The sequence below is a fragment of the Podarcis pityusensis genome (assembly GCF_964106645.2).
Source record: "Podarcis pityusensis genome assembly, chromosome: 5".
NCBI lineage: Eukaryota > Metazoa > Chordata > Lepidosauria > Squamata > Lacertidae > Podarcis > Podarcis pityusensis.
The window spans coordinates 65,861,035-65,876,246 of NC_138032.1; the positions used below are offsets into that span (position 1 = coordinate 65,861,035).

General features: G+C 41.2%; 1 protein-coding gene and 1 long non-coding RNA gene across 4 annotated transcripts in view; one reads left to right on the forward strand and one right to left on the reverse strand.

The window, feature by feature from the left end:
* The window catches only part of RNLS (renalase, FAD dependent amine oxidase), a 106,656-nt gene that overhangs the window by 21,267 nt on the left and 70,177 nt on the right, over positions 1–15,212 (forward strand). The window lies entirely within an intron of this gene.
* Positions 6,951–12,342, reverse strand: LOC308476787. Its single transcript, XR_013986095.1, has 3 exons — positions 11,888–12,342; positions 11,492–11,589; positions 6,951–7,492 (listed from the first exon to the last, which is right to left on the reverse strand). It is a non-coding gene; the product is annotated as an uncharacterized lncRNA (long non-coding RNA).

Sequence of the window (15,212 nt, forward strand, 5' to 3'; positions counted from 1 at the left end):
CATGCACCTTTCATTAACTCCGTCTGATAAATCACCTGTGTCCATTTCTGGATGGAGATATCCACCACCACAGTTGCCCATGCTCTGGAAACTTCTCATTTAGATTCTTGTGATATGTTGTATGTGGGGCTGCTGCGGAAGACTGCCTAGAAACTGTAGTCCCAAACTAGTCCCCAGTCAGTTTCTGGGCCCAATGCAAAGTGCTGTTGTGACCCATTAAAACAATCAATGGCTTAGGACCTTGATTCCTGAAAGATAGCTTCACATATATCTATCCCAATCTTGAAATCTGCTTCTCAGTAGGGCCTTCTCCATGGTGGCACCCCAGCTGTGGAATGCCCTTCTCAGAGAGCTGTACATGGAGCCATGTTTATGAAGTTGTTTTGTTTTGGGGGTTTTTTTTTAATTCTCCCACAACTTTAGATAATTTCTGGTCTTAGTCTGTTTATAGGCTGTGTATTTTCAGTCATGCTGTAAAACTGGTTTTATTGCTATCTCTGCTGTAATTTTTTTATGATACAATTTGTTGTTTTATGGTATTGTATTTTATATTGTTAGCTGCCCAGAGAACACTGTTATTGAGCAGCCTAAATAAAACCCTTAAATATAATTTTCATCAAGATGCTATATATTTTTTTTTAAGTCCTATGGATATATTCAGCCAACACACCTTTAAATCATGTTTGGTCCTTCTGTTTGCACCCTTCAAAACAGGTCCCTAAATTGTAGATGTTGAAAATATAATTAGATTAGTGAAGCTGGTACTTTCTGAGGCATCAAAATTACTGTCATTTCTTGTTATGACAAAGGCTAGGTTCAGACTCTCATATCTTGGTGTAATAACCAGATATGAACAAGTCTTGTGCCTCCCACAGCCACTTCCTTCTTTTCTTTCTGGCATGTCTGAATGGAGGTCTTAAATCTCCAATTAACCATAGTTTCCCATTTGGTACAAACCTCGATATTAAACCATGGTTTAAGTTGGTTTAAGGTTCTGACTTGTTCCAAAACTGGTAACCACATAGTATTCAAGTTTTAAAGTTATTGAAACCAATGGTTAATTAGCACTGGAAGTATTTAATCATAGCACATGATGAAATAAATGATGAGGGAATAGATATTTCTCACAGGCAAAACTAGTGTGTAATATTTTATAATATTTGGGGGTCTCTAAATCACCCCCAGTACTCTGTTGCATTGTTTTTAACTGTATTAGCAGTATCTCGTTGCTCATATAAAGTGATTCATCACTTACTGAATTAAACATGTGTTGTGACGTCCTTACTATGATTATTTTAAAAATAGAAATTAACACTTATTTTTTATATCTGTTACTTGTTCCATCTATGGCATTTATAGTTACATATCTGTCATGCTTTTAATTATCAGTTGATCAAAATTATCATTGACAAGATTTATTTATGATCATAGATCATTTTACTCCTAGACTCAGAGGCAGTAATAATGTTTTATTTCCATATGATTAAGACCAGGCATCCCCAACCTTCAGCCCTCCAGATGTTTTGGACTACAATTCCCATCATCCCTGACCACTGGTCCTGTTAGCTAGGGATCATGGGTTGGGGATGCCTGATTAAGACTTTCACTAATTTATAACCCCATATCTTTTGAAGTATACTTAGGAGATCAGTTAACTTTCTTGTGTCCCATGGAATCCTATACATATCTATTTGGAAATAAGCCCCCTCAGTTCAATGGGACTTATTCTCAGATAGTATTTATGGAACTGCAAACTAAGGCAACACTTTGAGCACTTGTCAAGATCAATTGATGCATAGCCATGCTCAGTTTTTCTGTTCATGTCTTTTTTTCTTTTATGTTGCTTTTCCAAAATGTCTGTTCCTGTAAAACTGCGCAACTTTTTTCTTCCTTTTGCATATAATCAGAGGCTGTACTGATTATTATTATATGTGCAAATCTGTTTTCCTTCACTTCCCATTTTTAGATGTGTGCTTAAGCCCCAAGCAGGCATTTGGTTTCAAAGTGGTCGGCTGCTTTTGTACTTTGTTTTGTTGTCACTGCCATGTGTTTTAAGAGTGGTTTAGGTATGATTTGTGTTTATGCGTGTGAATTTATATTTTATACTTTTACTGATGGTTGTTGATACACAGCAGAGTGCGGGGAGATGTTGGGATTTGTCAGTTGGTTTGAATACAAAGTTTTTATAGGGAAGTCGAACGAACATCTATTTAATAATAGCAATAAAATGTATTTATTATCCAGTGGAAAACTGAAAATTGGCAACTGTTTGCAGAATCCTTAGGCAAGCTGAAGAAAGCATCTCCCAGGGCAGCAAGTGTTAAAATGAAGGCTTGTGTTAACTTTTTGGAGCCTTAGGTTTTGAAACATTGTGCCTGTACAGCTATTCCCATAGATTTTGCCTCATATATACAAAGACGGGTGGCTGTAGTTTCTTAGGGAATGGAAAGCTGGGAAAGGGGATGAGGTATTGCTGAGTCATAGCTTTTGAAAACTGCAGAGCTGTATGCTTTTGTTCTCCAGCTCCAGTTTTAGATGTAAAACTGAAGTGCTTTCCGATATTTGCTTCTCGCTTTTCTTCTGAATTTCACGGAGGAAGTCACTGTACCATTTAACTTGGGCAGCCATGCATCTCATCTGTAAGCTCAATTATATCAGTTCTTCCTTTTGGTTTGAAATGATAGTGCTAATTGGCAGCTTTGTTCAGGGTTTCCCTAATTTCTCATCTTGCCCCGGCAAGAAGGCGTGATTATCTCCAAATGTATTTTTTTTTCCCCCAGGCAAAAGGTAGCAATGTGTTTGAAGTGAAGTGGCAGGATTTTGTATTGTTAAGTACTGCTTTTAATTCTCCCACTCAGTTAGAATCAACCACTTGTTTGGTTTTAGTTCTTCGTACTAGATACGAGGTACCGTATATCCAACACAAACACTTGCTCCCATTAAAAGTTTGGGTGTTTTGCACACATATGATTAGCTTTATTTTGAATCTTCACAGTGAGCAGGTGAAGAAGAAGGAAAACTGTTTAGGATTTTTGTTACACATACACATGCGAATGCAACACAATAAAAACCAATGTAAAGGCAGGAACAAAGCAAAAACCCAAATAGAACTTGAAAATTTGAGGCAGCAATGCTTGGAACATTTTGTGTTTGGGGCCCCTGTTCTGTTCTGTTCTGTCTCAATACCTGATTCTTCAGGCCTGTTTTAAAAGGTACTTTTCTAAGTGGCAACATGTTTTGGATGTCCAAATCCAGCTGGGGCCAGAGAAGTAGATTTCTGTTTTCGTGGCTGTCAGGGGCTCAGGGGCTGAGCCACAGGGGAAGGAGGAGATGGAGAGCGAAGGGGAACAATCTGAGGGGAGCTCAGGAGGGTATGCCAGTGATCAGAGAGATTCCATGAGTCTCTCCAGCGAATCAGAGGATTCCCAGAAGGGGGCCCCCAGAGGCAGGGCAAGGGGGGCCAGTGGGGAGTCTCCAAGCGGCAGCTGGAAATCAGGGGTAGCTTCCCCACCAGAGCGTAGCGGGGGGGGAAGAATCCCACGGATTAAAACAAGAGCCTCCTCCTGCAGGAGGAGAGAGTGAGGCTGGACTGACCACGCCTCCGTCAGAGAGTGGAGGGGCGGAGGGAAGAGCAGGTCCGGCCAGCCTTCCTGAAGGAGAAAGCAGTGAGGGGAGCAGTGTAGCCATTAGGAGGAAAGTAGGCGGCTGGGCGCGCGCGCCAAGTTCAAATGTGGAGGCGCGCGGGCCAGCAGAAAACCCGGATTGGGAGCCAGGTCCTAAAGCCCGCCGGAAGGGTGGGGAGGAGTCAGAAGAATCCGCCTCCGAAGAAAGTAGGAAGGAGGTAACCCCAGAGGACAGGAGGACCCGGAGGAGAAAGGAGCAGAAGGAGGAGAGGAAGAGGTGGAGCAAAGCTCGGGTCTTGAACTGGTGTAGGGGAGGGGAGGAGTCAGACGGAGCTTCGCCGGTCTAAGGACTCAGACGTAGCGCTGCGCGCCACGGATGTCAAACCAACAATGAACCACAATAAAGACTTTTGTTTATAAAGAGCAACTGGCGTTGGTCCTCTGTGAGCTAGGACCTGAGGCAGCGTTGACAGTGGCCCTTGCTGAATGGGGATCCACATACGCCAGTAGATGCTCTGTTCATTGTTCCCTTACCTGATGCAACAGCGAGAGCCAAAGATAAAAAGAAAACAAAGTCCTGAGTATTTTCACCATGGTTTGGCTTCGCATGGGCCCCATCTCCAAACTTTGATGTAATCACTGCTTTGAGCCCCTGAAAAATGTTGGGATCTTTCATCTGCTTCTCTGTAGAATCATTCCCATTTCATGTGAGCAGGTATCAAAGGACATGAGTTTTCTTTATGCACACACCTCTATGCTTATGCGCCTTATACCGTCCACACAAATAAAACATATTGTACTTAAGTATCCCAAACTTTTGTCAAGGTGTTGCTGTCTTTTGTAATTAGTGAGCAGGAGACTGGGAACGGTGCAAAGGAAAGCACACTTTTGCTGTTGTTTCATTCCTTATTACGTTTAATTTCTTTGTAATAAAATGGAGTTTTATGTACAGGTCAGTAGGTTTATGCACAGTGAATTCATAATGGCTTCCCAGATGTTCATATTTAACTAGCAACCATATTCCTGAAAAGAGCAATGCATTCAAAGGTTATCTCCTTGATTAATTACTTCAACTAGTCACTACTTTCAGCTTAGTGATTTTTATAGGCCGCCAGAAAATTTAACCGTATAGTTACCCAGTTTGCAAATTGAGGCAACTGTGCCACATGCTATGGCTAACACAATAAATACATGAGTCTTCTTGACATTCGTGCATTGCACGTAGTGTGTCCATCCCATTCAGTTTTTGAATGTGTATCTCCCCTCTTTAAGCCCCAAAAGATGCGTAGAGGAGGGGGGCAATTTGGAGCAAGGATGTGGTGTGCGGGGAAAGGGTTAAGCAAACCAATAGTGTGTATGTAGATGAATTCCTCAATGTTTGGAGGAGCTGGGCCAGTCAGAGTAGATGGGCAGCATGAGAAGGAGCGGGTGCTTAACTCTTCCCTTGCACCTTGTAGCCCTGCTCAGATTTGCTCCCCGTGCACTTTCATTGATTAATATATACTAATGCCAGCTTTTGGGAAGGTGTTCTCAGAAATATCCTTTTTAACTATCACCACTGGGGCTGGATCTACATCAACCCCTTTAACATTATTTCATCCTAATAGAACGACATTAGATATGTCATTTTAAAACTTTTAAAACAGGGCATAAAGTAAAGGTAAAGGGGCCCCTGACCATTAGGTCCAGTCGTGACCGACTCTGGGGTTGTGGCGCTCATCTCGCTTTACTGGCTGAGGGAGACGGTGTACAGCTTCCGGGTCATGTAGCCAGCATGACTAAGCCGCTTCTGGTGAACCAGAGCAGCGCACGGAAATGCCGTTTACCTTCCTACTTGCACTTTGACGTGCTTTCGAACTGCTAGGTTGGCAGGAGCAGGGACCGAGAAACGGTAGCTCACCCCGTCGCAGGGATTTGAACCGCCGACCTTCTGATCGGCAAGTCCTTGGCTCTGTGGTTTAACCCACAGCGCCACCCACGTCCTTGTTAATTAAAACGTTTTTTAGCTTGGTGATCCCCCTCCCTCCCCCCGTCAAATGTAAGTAATACCCGGCCATATGATTTTCCAAAATGCTGATTCTTTCCATGCTGGTTACTCTGCTCCACTCTGGGGTCACCATTTAAACCCCCCGCCACCTCTTGTCTTTTGTTATCTGCCCCTCAAATACCAATGGAGGGAGGTCAGAGTTTGAATGCAGTAAAAAAGAAAAGGTAAAACACTGCATAGGGACATAACGAGCAGTGTTTCACCGATATAGCAGCATAAAATGATTAAAAAATAAGTGATTAAAAAGACAAGTTAATAATGAATTACGAACGTAAAAAGTAGGACGTCGGTATTATCAAAACCATTCCTTAACCCTTCCTTAACTTTAAAAACCATGAGTGTAGATCCGCCTTGGGTTGATATCCTCTAGTCCAGTGTTTCTCAACCTTGGGTCTCCAGCAGTTTTTAGACTACAATTCCCATCATCCCCGACCACTGGTCTTGCTAGCTAGGGATGATGGGAGTTGTAGTCCAACAGCAGCTGGAGACCTAAGGTTGGGAAACACTGCTCTAGCCAGTAATATGCATTATGCTCCTGCTTTTAAAAATACTACCCAATGGGAAGGAGAGCAGGCTGATCAGCAGTGAGGCACAAGAACCAAGCAAACGGTGGGTGCATGTATGAACTTAATGGATTTGTATCCTGCCCTTCAGTCTAAATATTTCCACAAAGGCTGGATGGTGGTTTTTCTTTGGGAGGGCACACTTTCCACACAGCATGTTGATGTTTCCTCTCAAAGGTCTTTCCCAAACCAGCATAGCTGGGTTTGTAGGATTAATTGCTTTTGAAATCTCCCTAGTCAGTTCCCAGTTCAGAAAAATAGGGCATCTTCATTCAGCATTGTTTCGCTGCAAGCCCACCCACAGTGGAACTCTGGCAAAAATGAATATTTTTTATGAAATAAAATAAAATAAACACCCTTCAGGATGCTGAGCAGAAAGAAGAATAAAATATTTATTTTGGAGATCAGAAGAGTGGAAGTTGTCATGGGGCAGAGGAAGCGAGGCATTAGGGAAGCCGTCAACCTCCACTCCAGAGAGGCTTCCTGGTGCCCTCCTTGATAGATCTTGATGCGCCTGCAGTTTTCACCAACATCCCTCAGTACTGCAGGGCAGAAAAGGACAGTTCATAACCAATCAGGAAATACAATTGAAGCCTCTAAATACGGTTGAGGCCGTTTAAGTGGTTATATATAGTCTAACTGTCCTAATTCTGAACTTTTTCTGTCAGCTCCATGGTAATGAAATATTCATTATCTTTTGAAGTTTACATTGGACTGTACTTCAAAAACTATCAGCACATCAAATTATAATATATAACTGCTCTTTAAAAATCTGATAGTTGTAATCCTTTGTGAGATGCATTCCCTCCCCCCCCCCCTTTTTGCAATTTCTTCATCAGTGCAGATGTTAGCAACTCACACGGGACAGCTAAAAATGTCTTTCATAAAAGCTACAGAAGAAAGCTGTAAATCATATGCTCCAATTAAAGGAGAAAAACCGAGGTTTTGCGGCTTACAAGACAGGCTCACAGGAACAAATTAATACAAGGCAAAACATATAATGCTAAGACTAATGCTGTCCTTCCTCGTTATTAGGTTTATTAGGCGATTGGACTTTTTTGTGAGTTAGCATCAGTACTTTGGGGAACCTGTGGTCCTCTGGCTGTTGTTCTCATCATGGTTGACAACTGGTCATGGTAGCTGGGGCTGAGGGGAGTTGGTATCCAACATCTGTAAGGAAACAGTTTCTACATCCATGCCACATACGACCCAAACAGTGCACCTCAGAACTCCTCTGCAGCTTTGAAACTCCTTTTCACCTAGAGAAAGGAATAAAGCTTTGACCTAGCCTTAAATAAAACTCATAAGGAAATTGGTTCTTGAGTGACCGTAGAATGCATTGAACAGGGGCAGGTCTACGATCTTGATCAAACTGCTGGCCATGGGGCTCCTTGGCAAGTATTGTTCCAGACCTAACTAGGAAATATAAAATTGGGGTAGATTTCAATTTTTGAAATTGTGTGTGTGTGTGCTTTGTTGTCATAATCGCTTTTGTTGTTGTAATCACATGATACAGTTTTTAATTTTTTTGGCAAGGCTGCTTACCCACTGGATAACATCCAGAATTTGTTGTCTAACTTGACAACAAAAATCATTTCCTACTAGTATTGAATCTAGAACCACTTTAACTGCCAACAGTCATGTTAAAAAAAAAAAAGAGAGATAGCAATTCTGCATCTGGAATAATTTGGAAATTAGATTTGGAAATTACCGTATTTTTCGCTCTATAAGACACACCCGACCATGAGACGCCCCTAGTTTTTAGAGGACAAAACCAAGAAACAAGAAAGCAACGCAAAGCCTCTTGAGCAAAGAGGCAGGAGCGGTTCGGCTGCACTCAAGAGGCTTTGCATGGCTATCCCTGAAGCCAGGAGAGCAAGAGGGATCGGTGCGCACCGATCCCTCTAGCTCTTCTGGCTTCAGCGATAGCTGCGCAGCCTGCATTCACTCCATAAGACGCCCACACATTTCCCCTTACTTTTTAGGAGGGGAAAAGTGCATCTTATAGAGCGAAAAATACGGTAGGTTTTTGAGCCTTTCATTCAATGTTTTTAATGCTTGAAATACTATGCTGCTGCTGCTGCTGTTCACTGAAAGTTGATTCCTTTAAAAAAAACAAAACGTTTTTATTAAGCATGTTATCCCTAGAGGATAGTTACGTAATGGCTATAATCAGCACTATTTTTCTAGAAAAAGAGGTATGGAACTCACCATGAACATCTCTCGTTCTTTTAGAATGCCAATGGCGCACACCTGAGAGGTGTCAGAACTGAGTCCTGGCGAGTTCCATCTGGAAAAAAAGCCCATGCTATAATGAATCTATAAGTCTGTTATGTACTGAGTTGAATAGGATCCAAACTGCAGCAGTCTGATTGGTCCTAGAACAATAGGATCCAAATTGCAGCGGTCTGATTGGTCCTAGAACAATGCAGCAGTATGATTGGTTGGCAGGAACCACCCAATCATACTCCAGATATAAGTGAATCCACAACCTGATTGGCTTACAGTAGAATTCCAGAATTAGCCAATCATGTGCAGCCCATTGTGTAAATAATGTATATAAAGCAGATACTTTGAGGGGACATTCATTCATTCCTCCTCACCACTATGAGCTGAATAAAGAGCATGAAATCACTTTGCGACTCTGAGTATATTTCAAAGTCACTCCTGGAAAGAGACAGATAAATGAAATTAAGAAGAGCTGGCTGGGGCTGATGGGAGTTGTAGTCCAACAACATCTGAAGGGCACCAGGTTGACCAAGGCAGCTATAAATCAACAAGCAAGGACTACAAAATCAGCCAATATTCCATACTCAGCTATTTCTTTTTACAGACAGGTTTTCTAAAAGGCCCCAGCATATAATTAGGGCCCACAGATGACAATGATGAACGTGTAACTCAGGAGAGCTTCTCTGGTCTGCTGCAGCACAAACTATAGTTAAGGAATTTTAAAGCAGTCTGATGAACGGATGTAAAACCTGCTGCTCCAGAGCTGACATTGGATTCTAGAAATTCCAGAAAGGATAGATTTCCTTCCCACTTATGCCTTGATATCCAATCCTCTGAGGGACTGCGACTGCACACCGTGTTGGATTAGGTTGCAAAGCAACTTCTTTTGCAGGATCAGTTTGCACTTGTTTAGCTCATAAATGAGGGGGGCAGTGCACATCACGGGGGCAATGGAGCAGGCTGTTATTATCCTGCTCTGTTTTCTAAATGTAGGACTAGTTGCCATTTGATTTTAGATTTTGTGTCTCCCTTCATACATATAGGAGCTGACTGGTTAGCGGTAAAGAAGTGTGATACGTTTTCCATGGGACGTAGCAACTAGCAGCAATTTGATTGGCAGTGGATTTTACCTTCTGAGAGTATGAGTTATGATTCCTCAGTTTTAGAATGTGAAAACCTTCTCCAAGACTTAAAAAAACCCAACAACCTCATTCTCAATTAAGATGATAATTATTTCAGCCTTTTCCCAGCAATCAGATAAAGAGAAAGAAGGGGGAAAGCGGGAGACACAGCATCCATCTAGGATATATTAAAGATAAAATCTACAAATCTGCTGTAAAAAGTACGGAATTAGATTTCTAAAGCATGTCTCAAAGCCTCTCAGGGCCATGTTAATTTCCTGTGGGCAGTTGTGTTGCATAGGAGAACAATGATCCTTTATGTCTTCATTGGATGATGTTCTGTGACCCTCTTAAAATGCAGAAGTGCAATGTCATAATTTTGCATTGCTGCACGAGTATTCTTCTATGTGTATTCTTCTCCCATTTCTATCCTCCTAGCTTTTGCTTTGAATTATTTTAAGGATACTTCCAGTTACTTATTTATTTGACTCATCTCCTTTTGGAAAGTACCAAGCAACATTTATAAGACTCTCAAAAGTCTCTCATTTAACAACAGATCACTCGCTACGCCTACGTAGCTTCAGCATTGCTACACTGTGTAGCTGACTTTCATCTTAACAAAATAATTACTCCATACGAGTCTCAGACATGGAAACGAAAAGTTGCCACCCCACCATCCAGACATCTTATGAGGTCCTCCTTCCACAGTTCTGAATACCCCCATAGCATTGGATCAGAATACTCAATAAACTTTTACCCACGCATTGGACTAAGGCTGCAGTCCTATACCCACTTGTCTTGGGAGTACATTCCATCAGACTCATGGAACTTGCTTGTGAGTAGAGATTAAAGGATTGCAAGCTAAGTTAGCTATGACTTAAGTTTCAGTAGGACCTTTTATTCCAAATCAGGACCAAGAAAGAAGTCCCCCTAATTTCTTTTACTGTAGGGTCCCAGTCTAGATTGGAGCCCCTATGGTGACAATTCATTATTATTATTATTATTATTATTATTATTATTATTGTTAAATACTCAGACAGAACTATGCAGATGTGGCCGTGTGTCATTTGGCCTTCAGCAGTGCAGGTTATGCTTTGCTGCATGAGCAGTTCATTCCCCATGTCTCCACCCTCTACTAATCAGTTTAGACAATACTGAGCTGGACGGACCATTGTTCTGCCTGGGTGTAAGACAGCTTGCAAGGTTCCTAACTACGTCAGATGTACCTGTTTAGGGAAGTTTTTAATGTTTGATGTTTTATTGTGTTTTTAATATTCTGTTGGGAGCCGCCCAGAGTGGCTGGGGAAGCCTGGCCAGATGAGCAGGGTATAAGTAATTTTATTATTATATTATATTTTTATTACTTAGTGAGTGGAACTGGTCTGTTTGATCAGGATGCCTTCCACACATAGAACATGTCTGTTTATAGTCACAGCTGACTATTAAAATGTGTGATAAAACCAGAAATCTGGGAAGTGCTAATCTTAGCAACTGATTGAAGGTATGCAATGGCTTGTGGGGGGGGTGTTCTGAATTGTTTTTAAATGTTTTACATTCTTTTAAACGTGAGTTTATTTTATTTTAAATTGTACTATTTTAATATTTTGATGTTTGCTGCCCTGGTTTCCCTTGCTCAGAAGAGTAGAATAGAAAATTAATAATAAATAAAATAAAGTCACATGTGGGGAAAGTACTGTTGTGTTCAGGTACTGCTTCTGGGCTTTCCTTGGTTGGCACTGGGAGAACAGGATGCCGCGCTAGCTGGGCCTTTGGTCTGGTCCAGCAGGTTCGCCTTACGTTTGTTGTTGTTTGTTTAAAGAAAGCAAAACTGGTAAAGATGTTGACATCTACCTTGGGAGTGCAATAAAATAACCATTCAGATTTAATTGTTTATCAGACATTACTCACTTGCAGGTGTGTCAAAAGTGTCCTGCGGCAATGACTTTTACAAAGGCCCCCGTTAGCTTCCAGAACAGCTTTTCTTGTATTCATTCATTGATGGTAACCTGTGCAATCATTGGTGCAACTTAGTAATTCGCTTTGCAAGAAAAAGAGGTTTTAGATTGATGCAAAAAGGCAATGGCCTTAGGAGTGAACTGTTGCAGAAGTGACATGAAGGAGAAATGGACAAATATGCACATCCTCCCCCCCCCCCCCATATGCTCACTGCTGGCTGCTGATCTTATGTTGCCTTCCCTCCTGCCTTTCCTCCACCTCTGGCTTGACATGTCCTACCCTACAAAAATCTTACTCCACTCTTATCACTTGGAATGACTCCATTGATTATAGGACATAGGTGGTTACCTGCCTCTGGTTGTTGTTGTTCATGTTTCTGTTGCTGTTTCATCTTCCTTCCTTCCTTTCCTTTCCAATTATTGTTAACCCAGCCCAATCATAAATTTTGGTCGGATTTGGTATGATCGTCATTGTTTTATTTTTAGCTTTCTGGACCTTAGCAGATTTTCCATAGGATAATGGGAACCCACAGTTAAGAAGAAGAAGAAGAAGCTCTTTTTAACTTGTGGGAATCCCAACATGAAGAGAGATTATTGTGTTCTCAGAGATCTGTGTGGGACTTGCTGCCCAAATATGTTAAAGTAGGCGTTTGTTATCATAGTTCCCCCCACACTCCCATCGGTTGTTCTTCTGAAATCTTAATTATATGATTGCTACAATATGTACGGCTTTTTCATGCTTTTAAGAAGAAATGGGACCTCTGAACTTAAAAAAAAGAGAGAAGTGTAAAGTGTTGTTGTATTATCTGTCTGATCTTATTCTGTTATTTATTGTTTTCTTGACTGTGGATGGGCTTCTTCTGTAAGCTTTGTCCTTTTATGTTCGTTTTAAAGGGAGCTCCCACTCATAAACACAGAATGCCCAGACGTCGCTAGATTAAAAGAATGTCTTTCTGTCCAAACAGTCATCTTTTGTAGAATAAAAATTGGCTGTCTGATATTTAATGAACAGAGGTTTTACTTATCGTGCAAAAATAAGTGGGAGCACTTACTGCATTTCTGATCTGTTTACTTTCCAGAATTTAGAGAACATTCTGTCTTTTAAAAATTGCCACGAAACTGACAAGCGCCATTTCACAAACAGCACAGTTCTCATGCTCCACATGTGCATTTTTGGAGCACATGGAGCTCTAGCCAGTCATGGGCTTCCCTGTTCATAAGGATGCCAGGGCTTACTCACACATGAGTTCCATATGCTAATCCATTTTTTTGTTTTGTGTATCTACTAGATTGTAGGCCTAACAGCAGGGACAGTCTTCCTACTGATACTTGAAAGCTGCTCTGGGATTTTATTTATTTTTTCCTGCAGCAGAGCATGGCAAAAAAAAAAAAAAAAGGACACTGAGTATTATTATTTTTTAGTACAAGAAGTCACTAGATCAGTCTTCACGCTCTGTGCCAGTTAAGCTTAATAAAGTATATTTTATTAAATGCAATAATTTCAACAAAAAGCACTGAGTTGTTAGGTAATAATTCTGCTTACTAATATTCTGTGTTACTGTAGCTCTTACAACACTCACAAGGTGGAAATACTCCTATTCCTATTTGCTTTTCTGACTTCATGGATAAGGGGAAATTTCAGCTGGAGACTTTTGAGTTTCCACTCATAGCCACTACATGAACTTTTGCATTTCTTTGCTTATCTGGAGTGATTTTCAAATTCATCTCCACTTGCACTGTATGTTGTCATACCTTAACTTGTTTGGGTGTCTTTTTAAGTGTAGCTTTCATTATTCATTTTCTGGTTATTCAATGCTTGCTCGGTGTAAAGTGAGTTAGAGCCATGTTATGAAAAACCATTCATGTGAACGAGTGCTGGGATACCACAGCTACTTGATAATTTAAAGTAAGGGGAAAGCTGCTTGTTACGGTAATTCCTTCCCAGCCTAAAAAAAGAGATGTCAAAAGTTTTCGCGTTTTGAGTTGCCAAGCCCATTTTTCCTCCCAACTTCTTGAGATGTGGTTGTTCTTCAGGCTAATTATTGTAATAACTAAAGATGGGGAAAGCAATAACAAAAGACGGGGAAAGCATTGCAATGGAAGAAAAAACCTGATCGGTAGGAAGAAGTACAGAGTGAAGGGAGCAATGAATGAATCCACTTAGATTAGCAAAATTCCGTTTGGTTATTCAAGCACCATTGGGGGAAAGGGGGTTGCATGTCCTGCATCGCTACTCAAAGCAGTGATGTGCTTCTGCTGGAGATGCAGCAGTTATTGCAACTGGTTCTAAACAGTTAATTGCTCACAAGAGTGTGTGCCTTTTCAGGAGCCTTGTAGCACCCGCATCAAACCCTAGTACTTTATTGCTATATTTGGGATCTGGGGGTTCTGGTAATTCCCTCCCCCTTTCCACTCTTCCTTGAAACCGCCTCCCATAGTTCAGGGAAAGGACTTCACCTCAAGGATGTCATAGGTTGTTAGAGCTCCAGAAGGCCAGTCTTGCCCCCAACAAACATTTCCTTCTTTCTCTCGAACAGACACTCTGACTCTTAATCTCTTAGCTTCGAACCCCAAGTTGGGCAATTCCTCCATTGCATGAGGTTGGGCTAGGGGACCATTGTGGGTCCCTTCCAACTTTACAATTCTGTGACTCGGTGCTCAGCTCAACTGGAAGTTGAAAAGCATGGGTTCTCTGGCCATTTAGGGACAGGGTGGTGGGAATGCAATTTTGTAAAAAGTAATTGTCTTTTGAAATTACAACCTGACGTGCTTCTATATGGCTGCCCTATTTCGGGGTAGCCCTGTTTCACTTTCTATCAGATAGCCATTAAAGAACATATCAGGCTTGAAATCCAGGCTTCTGAAATAGTCTAGGTGGCTTTGGAGAGGACAGTCTCTGAGCCTAAAGTAGGTCATCAGATTGTTCCAAGATAACCCTGTGCACACTTTTGAGTTCCTTGGACAAAGGACAGCATCCAAACAGAGTTTGAGTAATAGCAACAACTTATTGTGGATTTGGTGCCCTGCTGCAACTGGAAAGGCTGCACAATTTTCTAATTGTGTTTTAAAGTGCTTTGAACTGAAGGAATACCAAGTCAATATATGAAACCTGAGACTACTATAGAAAGGTGCAGAGACTAACTGTGATTTAATAATTTATGCAGTGCTTTATATTCTTCGCCTTCTCCTAATGCAACGATTCCCCCAGACAGCATTTACTCCTATTGTAGCTTTATAACTACAGTACTACACTTTGAAGGGACTGTGCTAATATTGAGTTGTGTTGGCTGTTCCATTATGCAGCCTTCCAAGGTGTGCAAGAGGATCATATTCCTCATGACTCCCAAACCTTTCAGTTACCACTATTTCTCGTAACAATATTTGAATACTGTCCTTCATGCAAAGAACTCAGAAGCGTACAGGGTTGTTCTGTGTGTTGCTTTGAAGTTTGTGTATTTTAATACTTGAAAAAACGCCCTTTTGCAACTTCATTTAATGTATCTAGCTTAGCCATTTAAAAATCCTATGACATTGTGTGGCAATATTTTCCCAGCAGATTCTTGTCCTTAAAACCCTACAGGTACTTATGTGGATGAGATGAAGGCTTCACAATGACACAGCGAGAACTTATATTTTAGTTCTTAAAATTAAATTAATATAAGGACAACAATAGT